This window comes from Wyeomyia smithii, chromosome 2, assembly GCF_029784165.1.
Source record: "Wyeomyia smithii strain HCP4-BCI-WySm-NY-G18 chromosome 2, ASM2978416v1, whole genome shotgun sequence".
Classification (NCBI taxonomy): domain Eukaryota; kingdom Metazoa; phylum Arthropoda; class Insecta; order Diptera; family Culicidae; genus Wyeomyia; species Wyeomyia smithii.
The window spans coordinates 86142855-86159142 of NC_073695.1; positions in this window are offsets into that span (position 1 = coordinate 86142855).

Below are 16288 nucleotides of genomic sequence, written 5' to 3' on the forward strand. Positions count from 1 at the left end.
AAGCCATCCGGACTTCGGAACGGACCGGGTAATGCTTTCCGGACCCCGGACATTTTCGGTGAAAAAAAAAAAAAATATTTAATTTAGGTCATAGAACGCAGCAAGTTTTTCATCCTTTTTGATTTTCTTCATTGCTTTTATTAAAAGTCAACCCATATGGCCTTGCTCGCCTTTCTAACCTGCTTTAATTGATCACATGGTTCTTATTAAATTAGAAAGACATTGATTGTTACATTTTTTCGGCTATTTCAATTTTGCTCCTGCTATCACTTCGAAACTAGTGAACAACTGATAGACTCGCACAACTTGTTCTGAGTTTGTGCTTAATTCAAGGTGGTCAGAGAACCGGGAAAATCTTGAAAACCGGGAAAAAGCCGGGAATTCGAAACTGAACCGGGAAAACCGGGAAATTATTCATGTCCATTTTTAACATTATTTTTTATTTACACATGCTTGGATCTGTTGTATTTGTTCAACGCACTATACATTTTTACTGGATCAACGTCTAATGTTATTTATGGCTGAGTTCGTTTCAAAGTTATGTACCGAATTCTTCACAATTGATGTAAAAATACTCTTTAAAAAGAAACAAGATTTGAATCTTGGGTTACAAATCGCCAACAAAAACCTGCAAATCCCAGGGAAGGTAAAAACTTAAAATTACTAAAAAATATTTTGAAGGCCAGAGAAGTCAAGAATGATTCCAATAAAATTTTATATGTTCACTTGAAATAGGCAAAAACTAAACTATGATAGAAAAATATTTTAAACCTGAAACAAGTAATGCCTCCACCAACCACGCTGGATCTAGGTTCGAATCCCAACGCCATAGGTGTCGATGGTTGTGTGATGACGTTATTCACTCACAGTCAACCAAAACTGATCTAGATTCAATCCTCCGGAGATTTTCTGAGGCGAAAAATCTCTGGGTTCTTCTATCGCATGGGAAAGTGAAGCCGTTGGCACCGGTCCGTTAATCAACGGATCGTTATTTAAGATTCTAGTTGAAGTCGCCTCCCCGGGTGTCGGTGATTGACATAATAGTGGCAGAAATAGACCATCAGAAAATAAGCAAAAATAAAAAAATCGTAACCTAACCCACTCCCGGCGTATGATGCCATATGGCATTACCTGACATTCAAACTTTGATTTGAGTTCAACATTTATACTTGAAAATTTACACGAGAAAACTATTCAGCATCGTTAGAAAATAGATTGATGCTTGATATGCAATACAGTTTATGTTAATTATGCATATAGTAGATTAGTAATAAGAGTTTAAAGTTCATTGTTTGAGGTAAAAACTGGTTTTTCTCCACCGGTAATCGGTTAAGCTTAAATCCGCTCGAGAAAATGTCTTGAGGCCAGAAATTTCAGAAATTGATTTTGAAGAATTTGCGTTTCAAAAACCAGATGCAACGAAAATAATTTAAAATTCAATTCAAAGTTTATTGAATAGTATTATAGAGGCTTAAAATGCAGAGCATGTCTTTGTTTTTTTCTCAAATTGCTTGCATACTCCTCTTAAATCAGAAAGACATATTTTTCGAATAAAAAAAGCAAAACTATAAGGGCCATTGCAGAAATTATTCGCCTAAAAAAACCTGGAACAATACCACGTAAGGATAACAATGGTATCAAATTAGTCCTTTCTATATTGTCAAGACAATAACCGAGCCTTGAGAGATCCTTAAGAAAACGGAAAAAATATTTTGAACGACAGAAATACACACAGTTGTACATAATTCAGCTCACAATTGCCATGAAACGTTTACAGAGACTATAAAAAGATAAAAGATATGTTCAAATGTTTCTAAAGTTCTCGATAAAAGTCAGCAATCAGATTTTAATTTAAAGCCAGAAATGCACCATAAATATGAAGAGAATTCAATGATATTATAAAAGTAATAAATTCAATTTTTTAAAATAGATTTTTTTTTTTGAAAATGCAAAAATTTATTCTTTATATTTATACTTATTCTGAAACAAATTTAAAATTGCCAGAAACGGCTATCATTGCAGATTCAGGCAAGGCGAAAAACTATCTCGATTCGGGGGCAAAAAAATATGTTCTAATTATTTCAAAAACTCTGAAAAATAACTAGAATGTTCCCTCTCATCAACTGAAAATGACTATGAACAAGTTATCAGGAAAAAAGAAAAAAATAATAAAAAAAATTTAAAGTCAATTCAATAAAAAAATTTAAAGTCAATTCAATTTAAAATTAGGTTTTAAAAGAGAAAATGAACTCAGGATTGGGAATTTAGCTAAAAAAATTGCTAAATTTTAGTCTGACGAGAAATCAGAAGAAGAAACTCTAGAAAAGATTCCAGATTGAATTTGAAAAAAATCCATAATCATATTTGAAACTCAATTTAGAATTAGTGGAAAATGAATTTTTATATTTTATTTTTAAATAAGCACTTTGAATAAGGCCAAAATCCATAACAAAGATTAAAAACAATTAATAAAATTTCACAAGGCTTGAAATGATAGAAAATGATTTCAAAGATTTGTCGTTTCCGAAGCTCAACTGCCAAAACAACTTTGAATTAAATTCCAAATTTGTAAAAATATATATTAAAGGTTAGAAAAAGCAGAAACCAGTCCTACAAAACGCAGAAAATCTCAACCAGAGAGTGCAGAAAGTTACAAATATTGCTTTAGTTAAACAGTAATTATTTACGTAAGTCCAAAATGACAGAAAATTGTTCCAAAAAACGGTTCAAAATAAATAAAAAACTTATGTTAAAATATTCTGAAACATGAAGCACAAATTGATTCTAAATTATATCCTGATTCTAGCTGAGTGAAATAATGAAAATCTCAGCCATGAAAAGTCGAAAAATCAACAGCAAATACATGTGTGCCGAAGAAGTTAACCCTTTTTCAAGTTTTGGAATCAAATACAGTAAGTTTCCGTTTTTGGCATGTTCCGTTTTTGGCATGCTCTGTTTTTTGCACACTCCGATTTTGGCAACAAAGGGTTCCGTTTTTGGCAACATTTTATAGTACATAGTATACAATGATTTACACAACAAACTGAGCCGATTCTGACACCCGTTCTAGGTTGAAACTGATTCAACTGAAACTGAAAACATCTTACGCATAACTACCAACACTATTATTATGCCGCACAGTGGGACACTTAGAACATCAAATCTGATCATAATTATTTTAATATTTTTTTGCACTGCAAACGTATCATATAGTGATAACCAGGCCCGGATTTGTGGGGGGACCAAGGCAGCAAATGCTCCGGGCCTCTCTACTCGAGCCCCCTCCCCTAGACGAAGTGAAGACCTTTTTTTTGTTCGTCACCTTCTAGCGGTTGTGAAGGCGTAGCACAACAAAAACAGGCCCCACGAAAAAATCTGCCCCGGGCCCCCAAAGCCCAAATCCGGCCCTGGTCATAACAAAAGCTTATGAGTGGATCTGGGCATATTTTTGCATAGAGTAACCCACCTAAAAGTGATATATGCCCGTTCTTATAATGAATCCTAAATTAAGTCATGTTCGGCTCAATATTCATCCAAATACTTCAATTTATCATTAAATGACTTTTCGGTACACTTTTCCAACGTTTGACAAAGTTTCATTTTTGTAACCATGGCTACAACTATCCCAGAAGCGAAAATAAAATTATTTCTTGATTATTTTTACAGAACGATAAAACACGAAACCGGAATAATCCGGAAGGTTTTTTCTTCACCAACATAACCCAAAATATTAGCACTTTTACGTTATATAAGCCGTTCAACCGGATATTATCGGAAACATAACTTATTTCATTTTAAGTTAACTTGTAAAAACAAATATTTTTGATTTTATAACATTGATCTTGACGAACACCAGAGTATTTGGAGAGAAAACCTTACGCGCTAAGTACCCATTTCTGTTAGATTAACCTTCTTTAACAATCTCCATCGTTGTTATATTTAGAAATTGCTTGTTTATCTTCGAAACGGTATATATTAGCTAACGGTATCAAAGCGTAACTATCATCTACAAAAAAAAGGTTCAATTGCGGTCGGTTCAAACCTCTCGTTACGATCGTAAACATAACTTTTGGATGTTGACAAGCTGTCAAATGATCAAGCAAACACTTCAAAATGAAACACTACACAACAAAGTTGACTTACTTTGAGTTTTTCACTTTTGCTCAGGTTTGAAACATATTTACTTCTATGTGTTCCGCACGCCGTGTCAGAATCGACTTATTATGCAACTTCAATGCACCTCGGATTTTTCTTCACCAAAAGTTAGTTTAGGGTCCAAGCTTTCAAATGAAAGTGGTTTTAAAATATTCTATCGGGGAAAACTAAAATAAAATGAGTTTGATTTTTTTTCACTTTTTCCATTATTTTTGCCCGTTTACGGAGACGCCTAATACATTGCAACATATGGTATTGTATCGATATAAACCGTGTCTGTATGTGTGTGTGTGAGTGTGTGTGTATGTGTAGATAAGTGTGAGAGAGAGTGAGAGCGAGAAGGGAGGGGGGGAATGAATAAGGGAGAAACTGTGTAGTGTAGTAGTGTGTACAATATGATTTTTATCGATAGGAAAAGAATAATACAAAATGTTTATGATAATGTATTTTTTTTTACTGTGGTTCCGTATAAAGTGATGGCGACAATAATAAATACACTTGCAGTGTTGGTCATTTTCCAGATTTGCGCACTGATTTTAGTTGTTGTATGATGTTCTGCTGATATCTTTCATGCGTTTTAGGAACTTAATGATTCATCCATGTTTTAACAGAATCATGGTGAATAGTTTCAATAGTGTGTTTCGAACACCGTCCAAGTCCTTCATTTGCTTCAACTCAGTTACATTAAATATTGGAGTATCTTCGAATCTTCGGGGTTATTAGATATCCTTAAGCCAACCAGCTTTCGTAAAAATAATTGATGAATTTGCGATATCCATATATAAGCTCTGTTGCGAAGCTTAACAATAAAGAAGGCATTAGGTTTGGTAAAGCCGGCTCACGAAAATAAACCACGGTTTTTTGAGTGTCCTTAAACTGATCGTTCGCTTGAAACCAAGTGTTGAGTCACACCATCCGCACTGCAAAAGGAACGACTGTCCGCAACGCTGTGAGTGACTCGAGAACCACGCCAAGCTAGTTGGCGCGCGTTAGTATATAACAATTAGGCTTTATTTGCGCCTCCCGCCAAAGCTGGTCATTGTTTGCGACCAGCTATAAAAGTGTACTTGCCATCTCAATCCGGTGTTAGTCGATAAGCGTACGGCGGCAGCGCCGTCACGCTGCCAGTTTGTAAATACAAGTAGAATAAAGTTGTACAGTATTAGTGAAGGTTTGCGTTTGTGTCGTCGGAGAAAAGAAAACTTCTCCCTGGGCCTTAATTGCCCTCTCGTGATGCCAAAGGGCGAAATTCAACACAACGTAGGGCCGTGCGCGATCACCATGTTTACTATGACATCACGATTTTTTTGGATATGATATATATTCTGGTTTCGATCTATGTCAATGTATTCATTGTATAAATTTTGCATTACGCGATTCACAAATTTGTTGTGCAAAATTCGAACAAAAGTTGTGAAGGATTTCGTGCTAGCTCGTTAAGACATTGGCAGCACCCTATCAAAATTCAATAAACCTTCATGAGTGTGTAGGCTTTACTACCCAAAGCAACTTTGAAGAAGTGACTGTGAGATAAAGAAAACATGAGTTTGAGTCAGAACTTTTATCGAAAAGTATTCGCGGAATAGAATTCGAGATTCTAAAAAAATAATTGAAACCAAAATTTAATTAAAATTTGGTAGAAGGTTATTTCAGTTTCCTTTTATTTATTCAAAATATGTTTTTCAGATAGACAATTAAGTTGCCTTAAACTCTCCTGAACAAATCAAGTGGGCACTTTAAAAAAAAGTGTCTCAAGGAACACTTTAATTGACTTGAACTTTCCCGCGTACGTTTAGATTTTCCCCTCAAATTAGTGAAACTTACCATCGATCATTTGTTACCTTGTTTCGAATGGTCTTCGAAACCACATGATGTTGAGGATTCCCAGCCAGTATCGAAGGGCTTTGTAACTGTGTATTTTCGTTGCATTTATGCACTTTTTCAGGTCCTATTGGAACTAAACAATCATTGCAAGTTTTAGCGAACGAGTGCCCTTTTTATATCTCTCTTTCTTTCTTTCTTTCTCTCTCTCTCTCTCTCTCTCTCTATCTCTCTCTCTCTCTCTCTCTCTCTCTCTCTCACACACACACACACACACACACACAAATTTCTTATAACGTTATCATGAGTTTCAATAAACCTAGTGTCTCCATAAATGGGGAAAAATTGTCGGTACATTAGGAAAAAATTCAAACTCGTTTTATTTTAGTTTTCCCCGATAGAATATTTTAAAACCACTTTCATTTGAAAGCTTGGACCCTAAACTAACTTTTGGTGAAGAAAAATCCGAGGTGCATTGAAGTTGCATAATAAGTCGATTCTGACACGGCGTGTTCCGTAGACATATGCTTAGTTATGTGGGGACTGTTCTGTCAATAATTTTGTAACGATGGAATTCCTCCACGAGGTCTTTTGTCTTCTTTTTTTATGTTTGTTTACACGCAAAGTATATGTTTTTCATAATTTATTTCAAATAAAGCAAGCGTGATTTAATGCAGTTCCCCTAGAGTGCTATTTCACAAAGCGCAAAATTCAAATTTTGAAAATCAATTTAAAATTTTAGTAAAGCGGGCAATGTATGCAGTTTGCGAGGATGCGAAAATGAACGGGAATAGAAGGTGTGACTTTGAGGCTTAGAAAAAATTTTCCCTCGTCCAGACGGGACGGGAGGGAAAATTTTTTCTAAGCCTAAAAGTCACACCTTCTATTCCCGTTCATTTTCGCATCCTCGCAAACTGCATACATTGCCCGCTTTACTAAAACTAAAAATGTAAGTCATATGACAAAAATGAAATTAGTTCGTAAAGTAATTTAAAATTTATCAAAAAACTAATTGGTAGCTGTTACTCATCAAATGGGTAAAAATTTTACTCAATAACAAAATCGTGCAACTTTTTCAAATGTGGGTGAAATTTCTCTTATTTATGGGTAACTTAAATTTATCGTGTATTTGACTCCAACTGTAAACAACGCACTGTTGTATATAACAGGTCTGGCAATTTAAAACCAGCCTTTTTTTACACTCATTTGCTTTAAAATGGAACAGAGAGTTTGACGTGACAGACACTGTTGTACAAGCGCTGCAAGAGAATAAAAGTGACGACAAATTTGAAATTTGTTATTACTGTACGTTATATAAGACGAATTTTGTTAAAAACTCATTTAATCATATAAATAATTAATTTTCATAATAATTTACAAGTCTCAAATTAAATTTATTGATAACAAAAAAGGTTTCCTTTTTTGGCACGGTTCCAGTTATGGCAACTGAAATTTAAAATGATGTTGCCAATAACGGAAACCTACTGTAATGATATTAAAAACAAGATTCTCTCACAAAATTATTTTGTCAATAAATAAACGTGGTTGAACTTATATATTTATGCGTTTTAAAACCGGGAAAAACATCAATTTCTAACCGGGAAAAATAACCGGGATTTTGAAATTGGAAATCTCCTGGCCACCCTGTTAATTGAATGCCATCGGCTAAATTGGTGGAAAGTGAGTTACAATATACATAATTTTTGTTTCATTTATGGTGTTGTTTATTTTCTTTTTATCATTCAGAACAATTCTGGAAGATTTCCGAACCTGTCGTTAATGGCAAGAGACGTCCTGTGTGTTTCTGCAACGAGTGTTCCACTCGAAAACAAATTTTCTTCGGGACGGGTCCTCGTCACATCACGCATAAACAGACTAAGTAGGAAAAGAATCCGGCAGCTACTTTTACTAAAATATTGGCTTAAATAAATGTTCCAAAACTAGGAAAATTGTAGAACCAGCCTCTTTTTGTTACTACACTCCAAATTTTTCAATTAGAAAAAATATAATGAAAAAATAGAAAAACAAATTGCAAAACTTAGTTTGTATTGTATTGATTTAGTCAAACATTTTTCAACATGCATAAATAATATTTTTTTCACTAAAATAACGCTCTCGAAAAAACTGGCATCATTTGTTCCCGGACTTCGGACCGGACTCCGGACCGGAACCGGAACGAAGCCAATCGGACCGGACCCAAATCGGACCGGAACGAGCTAGTTCCGATTTTTACCGGACCGGACCGGACCGGAACGCGGACCCAACGTTTTCGTTCCGATGTCGAACACTACTTAGATGTCGCACAGTAACTTGAATCAATCATTCTTTGTTATAATCATGTATACATGCAACTGATATGCGGCAATTGCAGAAATCTTATTACATTGCAACTAGTCGACAACTTGTATGCACTATACCTACATATAGCCGAGCGAAAATATAGACAACTCTACTTTTCCGGAACGGAATCATCATTTTCACCAAATTGGTGATATTGTTAGATAGTCAGTAAACAATTTTTCACCACCCAGTTAGCCTCCGTCAGAGTTGGTATAGTTTTTTTTTTAATTATCCGTGTCTGCACACTGCGTTTTGTTACATTAAAACAAGACGTATGAGCAGAATAAGTTACTTCGTGACAAGATTTGTCAAGTTATTGTTAGGGGGTAATAAACCGGCAACATTTGAGATGCCGTTGTTTCAGTGAAACAAATCTAGACAGTTGACAAGTGATAAATAAACATGCCTATATTTAACAGTCGTTACGGCAGATAATTGTAAGGGCCCATCCACATACCACGTGGACAGATTTTTAACGATTTTGACCCCCTCCCCCCACATCCCCCTTCGTGGACAACTGTCCATATAAATTCTAAAAAAAATGTATGGACCGTGGACATTAGCCAACCCCCCCCCCCCCCTTAAAGCTGTCCACGTGGTATGTGGATGGGCCCTCACTTAATTGTGATTTTCGAATATTACATGAAGTTTATTGCACTGCCGACTGAATGTTTTTGTACACCTTTCTTATCTTAAATTATCATGTTTATTTCTAAATTAGAAGACCATTGCAAGTTTTGGTAAAACTGTAATACTATTGCCACAAAGATCATAATAGGAAAATGGAGGATACACAGCAGGAAAACTTTATGTCGAATCGCATATTAAGAATTACTTTTATAACTTATGATGAAAAATTCCACAATATTCCATGATATTGCACATAATTTTCAAACAAAATCGTGTTTCATGTCAGAAGCAACTGAAATTTAAATGAGAAAATATTTTACGTGACGTGTAAAATTCAGAACTTTTCATTGTGCAGTTCCAAGAGCAAAACTAATATTTTTAAAAAGCAAAGAGATTTCCATAGAATTTGTAATCGTTTTAAATTGATAATCTGTGTAAAAAAGTGTTGATAAATTGATTTGAAAATCTACGGAAAAAAACCGCGGTAATTAAAAATCTACATGAGAAAAACTCGTTTAAAAATCCGTGTTAAAACGCCGCAGAACTGGAGTATATTCTCTCATTACGCCTAATTGATCTGAGTTGCTACTCTAACACATTTTGTTTGTTCTTCATAAATAAATCAATTATTTTTGCTTTATATGAAAATAAACTGCAATCATGTTTTCTAGCAATCAGATTTCATTCCGGCATTGGAGAATGTTATAAACGAGTGCATAGAATGATAAATAAAAGAAATTCAAAGCCTTAACATATTAAGAGCGCTTGCTTTTTACGTGAGCAAAATCATCAGATTTTAATAAGCATATCAAATTCCATATTAGCTCAGAGAATCACTCATATTTATAAGACATGGACATGCTTCACAATAAGTCGCTTTTCATTTCAAGGCATCCTGAGGCAGGTACTGAAAAAGCTCGATAAATATTTTTGAGAAATTCGTTGAATCGAAATTTTAATTTGACCAATAAAAAGTTTTATGATATGCACAATTAAACAAGTTCTTTATCTGTTTACAAATCAAGCCATCTAATGGTTAAACAAATACATCATTACTGCCGTAATCTCGCAGACTGACGTATGCGACAGCGAGTAATATTTTCAGTACGAAACTTTTTCCATAAACGTTTGTATAATAACTGTTAGGACGAATTTCATCAATCTGACCTGTACATAATGCATTAGTATAATCACAAAACATTGCCGAACGTATGATTTGAGGAAAAAGGTTTATTAACTGAAGTTATGTTACCAACGTCATTTTGTTGAGAAACAGCGATTTTTTTTTCACTGTTTCTACAACCGATTGACGTACATCCATCGTAGTATGCGACAAGTCGCTCAACAACAACTGAGGTCGATTGAACGCTTTTGTGCATCATACCGATTACGAAAATATCCATATTGAGTGATATTCGATAATTTTGGAACGTTTTCCAGAGAGCAGAGGTCGTCATCTTGGATTTCAAAAAAAGCCTAATTTCTGGCCTCTGGGTATCATTCTGGTTCCAGAAGTTCTCATATTGGGTGGTATTGGGCCATTTTGGTCCGTTATTAAGAAACAGAAGTTGCCATCTTAGAATTCAAAATAGTCTCCGGGGGCAATTTTTAGCTCCTGGACATCATCTCGATCATTTTTAGCTGTTTCCCGGAAAAATTGTTTCGAATATGTGTTTCATTTGTACGGAATCCTTCTCTTGCAGAGAAGAGAGAGGTGTCATACCACCATAGGAATATTTCCTGCTCCAAAAAACAATGCTAAACTTGGTTTAATTTGCTTGATTAGTTCTCGAGTCGTTGAATGGTTGGTTTGGATCTACGTCACGTTGAGTAGAAATGACGTCATTTCGTTTTCGTGAATTAATGACGTTATTATTCACACTTTTGATAACATTTCGGTGCCTATAGGTCCGATTTGGTGTGTTCTATCGTTTAATCATAAAAAACACAAATCGACCACTTTAGCGCTTACGTCAGTCTGCGAGACTACGGCAGATTGGTAACATATGGAAAGTTGCATATAGACTACACACTTGCGATTTTTACATAGTAGTAATGATGTTTGTTACAGAGACTGCAGATGATTTTTCTAACTAGTCACACAATACTTGATGACACTTAGATGTAACAAAATGTGTTGCTTGAGCGGGTACGTCTACGCGATACTCCCGAGTAAACAGCTCGCAACAGGCTATACCTTTGGTCTGACATTGATCACGACACAGAGCTTGTTCGATTGACCTTTGAAATTTCGGTCGCAGTGCTGTAACGTGACGTCAAGTCCTACAAGATTTGCAATATATTCAAAGATTTTGATTTAAGTCTTGTTTTAGGCCGAAAGTAGACAACCAATGGGCCTGCCACTCCTTCTGAATAAAGGCCTGTACGACAAAACAAGGACAAGAGAGGAGGGAGCAGGAGGAACAGAATCGGGAGGGTTCGAAGACTGAGAAACTGGAGGGACAATAAACAAGTACCTCTTCTTTTTTTGTTTTGAAGTGTACTCTCAACGATACTCTAAATGTCTTTAACAGCATGATCGCCAAACGGTTCGGTGCATCGACCGGCAGCTATACAGCCACACTATAGCGGGCTTACCAACAGTGTGGATTAACTTCAATGCAATGCTTGTTGTTCTTGCCTACCACTAAATTCCACCACTAAAAAATCGTGAAATTTTGAGTTTTGTCTGGTGAGAGTCGTTTAAAATAAGGAGAGCACCCAACAGACATGTTGGCCAGCATTTCTCGAAATTCACAGGCATAATTTTAACACGGTGAGAGATCAAATAAGCAATGAGGCGGCGGCCCAGCGTAGTTGGTAACATCTCCGCCAATTACGTTGGTGGCCTGGGTTCGAATCCTAACGTCGACATAGGTGTCGATGGTTGTGGGGTGGCGTGATTCACTCACAGCCAACCCAACTGGTCTGGATTTAATCCTAGCCTCCTCGGGCGTCGGTGATTGGCACAACAACAGTGATGGAACTAGACTGACATAAAATAAGCGAGAATAAAAAGAAAATCAATAAACAATATATTTGTTCATTATTTGATCGATTTAACGCTGAAATCAAGACGAAACGGCCGCATATGGCAAAGAAAAAAAGCACTCTTTCACCGAGACAACACTTCTGCTCCTATTGTTAGCGATATGACCGATAAATTCAAGGAATTGTGTTATGAACTGGTTCTCCCCTTTTCGTATTTATTATATGTTTCCTCGGTGGAAAACATGGCATTCTGGCAGGCCACTTCACTCGGATAAAAAGGTAGAGTTTGTTTGTGAACGTTGTTTTCCGAACGAATATTTTGAAAGACTTGAAAAACTTGAAACTTACAAAATGCTACAATAAGTGAGGCTATGTAGAAGATTAAAACAGTTATACCATAAAAGTCATCATTTTTATTATGTGAATAAGTCAATAATAATGTGTACGAGTTGAAACATGCTAGAATATTTCTCAGTCTGGCCTGGAATAGTCTTGTACGAAAAATCTTTAGAACTGATATATCATATCCACAATTTACCCAAATTGCTATTATTTTAATTTTTTATTTGTTTTAATGCTATTATTTTTTTCATTTCATTTGATTCGAAACATGTGGTAGCATAAATTTTTATTCCAAGATAAGTTGCCAGACCAAAGGGAAACCGTTGTAAATAAGGTAAAATGATCGTACGATACCGCAGTAATTGAGATTCCGAATTCGTGTTTCTTGAAAGGTAACATTCATCTAGACTATCCAACCTAAAACAATATCCTAATCAAACAATCTTTTATCTTATTCAATTGTCGATTGAAATTCAAAATTAATATACCAACAAACGCTACTCGTTTTTGAGCACAGTGTCATATTGCCGATAGTAGTATTGATTTTAATTCTATCGTTGATTGGCAGCCTTTTATCGTTGATAAATACTGCAGTGGTTAGTCAAACAAAATGTATCAATATTGTCTATCAACAAACATATCAATGTTTGGCGTACGGCAATCCTATGTTGCATACAAATCGGTCAGTGTGATATTCAACAGCTTTCTTACGTCAGAACAGCCAAGGAACGGTTTGCAGCTAACTCGAGTGTATCGTGATTCGATAGCAATTTTCAATTCTATTCGACTAGCGACGGGATCACTGGAAGGAAGTCCATTCTCAGTAGTACTAAACTTCAATTTCCTCTCAACCTGACTCAGTGACCATATCCGACACAGCAAACACCATTCACTGCTTGAAAGCAATACAACGATGCGACGGTTGCTTCCGGGACAATCCCAGAAACCCCATCAGAACCCGTAATGCTGACGTGATAGCTTCAAATTTCATTAGAAATAACCATTATGATAAATTGAAACTTGTGCAAGTGCACCACCGGGCGAAGCGCGCTTCCAATATCAAGCGCCCCGGTATGACATTCTCGGCAGGACAACATCCAAACCGGTGAACCGATACAAGGTACGGCAAAGGGAACCATATTTTTCAACTGTTATCGTAGCCTTTAGTCTATGGCAGCGGATTGAAAAGTGGGTCGTAGTGGTGCACGCCTGTTGAAAATGGGAAGATTTGAGTTGTGAAAGTGTAATGAGCAGATGGGACGGTGTGAATGGTGGAGAGCTGCTTGTTCAACAATATCATTATTGATTTTCGGTTGAGTTTTTATTGTCATTCCCTGATTAAAACATGACTTGAATTATTTATTATATCTGCGGTAACGCAGATGCAACATCCAATTGCATTGAAATACAAATAAAACAATTGTGTAAGCATTTTCAAATATCACTCAAACTTGATAAAACATATTGTAAGTTTATGTTTGGAAAAATAAATTGAAAGTAAACAATCAACTCAACTCAAATTAATATTGGAGTGGCCAAAAGACAACACACATTGGGTTGTATTAAATTACCAAAATGCAGCACGTCAATAAACTGATTTCAGTAATTTTGCAGTACTGACGGAGTTACAATCTAAACCTTTTAGTTTTGCAATACTCGATATTTTATGTTGTGATCTTCACTGAATAATCGTGGCATTCTCGAAAGGTATTAATAAGGTTTGTTGATAAATGATAGCATTCAAAAATCATTAATTACATTTGGTGATTATGAGCATGTCTGTTTTTTTTCTGAAACCCCCAAGATTCGCTGAGATGATGTAAAATACATTTGAATACTCATTAGATTTAGATGTTTTCGTACTTCTGCCAGAACGTGGTTCATTTAAATATTTCAAAACCGCAAATCTGTTTGGAAGAAGTCAAGAGTGCTCACCTAATTTTCCATCTTGTTTTCTCATCGCATTCCGATTGTTCTGCGTTTGCTTTCGATAAATTATTAAGCTGCGAGGAAAAGTTCGCCTTTGTGGCTTTCTTTACTTAATGCGGCAATCTTTGACTTGTCTTGGCTGTAGCAGGAAGCTGCCGCAATCGAATACGGGTTTGCCCTGAATCAGTCATTTCATTAGCATCAAGAGCTTTGCGAGAGTCGTGCTCGCTGATTATTTCTCGATGTCGAAGTTTGGCACTAGGAAACCGGTAATGAAGTCACATCGATTTTTTTTTGTTATTCGAGTTCTTCTCTTATTCAAATATGCGCCTAATTTAAATAAGATCCCAATTGCGAATGAGTTGTCTGATATTGGTGAAAGGAAAAATCTGTAAAAAGAAGTGAAAAAAATCGGCGGTTTTCGGTTTCGTAAGACGCAAATAGCAATCTTTCGGGCTTCAAAAATTATTCTGAAAACAACCCTTTTTAATCAGCAGATTTTGCAGTCACGATTATAACATGTAACAATTTACCAGCGGAGGTAAATAACCGCCAAACACAAATTAGCAGAATTGAAATAGAAAGAAACATATAAAAATCTGACTTGATCGACCTGTGATGAAACTCAGTCCGAAACAAACTAAGTCCTAAACAATGACTTGTGACGAAATTTAGTCCTAAACAATATCGCAAGTTTGTGGGGCTAGTAGCGTTCTCGAACAACTAGATTAGTTGAGAGAATTTGTTATCGATTTTTGAGGCACATTTGGCATGTTGTAAAATAAGTACAACGACACATGGTGTCCCAGTATTGATAGGTACTGGATTTGACTTTCATTAATTTAGTTTGAAAATTCCTAGCGATTTAAAGAGCCGCTTCATGACTGATCATTTCTCCGAGAGTTCGGAATATAGCTGAGAGTGGTCGAATTTAATCTTCTGAACTCTAAGTAGTTTTAGGCATTGCATTAACCGGAAATTCGATTCCAAAGAAATCAATAGAAATCCAAAAGATTAGAGTACCCTATAAACCGGTCCAGTGGTTACCGAGAATGCGTAACAAATTGTGGTACACATACACACTAGGATGCTGATGGAAAATACTGCAGGTAACCCTTGAATGCCTGGGGAAATTTTATATATTCTGTCAAATGCGATATAACATATTTAGAATGTCAAAAATTTATGATTAGGGCACTCGTCATAGGTTCGTTTTAGCTTTTCATAGAGCTCATCTTTGAAGCCATTGGTTTTGTCGTTTGTCGGTGCATAGGTGTTGGTTAAACTGTAATTGAAGAACTTGCCCTTAATCCTCAACACGCATATACGGTCATCTACGGGCCTCCACTGGATGACTCTTGTTTTATGATTTCCGACGATACTTTGCCACTACTGTAGAAGATGTGCTACTTGGAAGAAGTACGTGCAATAGAGTCTACTGCATAGAATTTTCTCTCTCCGGAATTTGGTCATTGAACTTCCTGAATAACTGTGATTTCGACTCCCCACATGTCAGTTCGCGCCGGCATATTGAGAGATCGGACGTTCCAAGTACCCGATTTCCAATCGTTTACCGTTCTCTGCTTTCGTGTTCGTAGCCTAGGTATCTGTTGATTGTTCCGTTCCGTAATTCTAATTTCGTTGTTCGTGGTTAGGAAAGGTTCGCTACGGTATGCTACCTTACCAGGGTAGCGATACCTACATCCCGCTGATGGGGTTGCCATCTTAGGTGTAGCTGGTGTGATACAGCATTTCATGATTCAGTTGCCCGGGTCAGACGTTGTTGTACGCCGCCTCAAACATCGGGATATAGTCACGTATGACTCTTCTTCCTAGTCAGCATGCGACCAAAGTTTCCATCGAGGGTTGATAGCTCGTATCCTGGTCGGCACCTCGTGGAGGTTGAGATAGGAGTTGCTGGACATGGGTGAGTGACTACATCAGGGTTTCAAGTTACACGTGTCCACTCTACTAACCACAAAATTTGTAAAGTCGAATTTTATTGGTCCCCTAGCCCTCACGTACAATACAATACATTTTTTCTATAAGGCAATGAAAACGACCAGTTTGTATGTGCTTC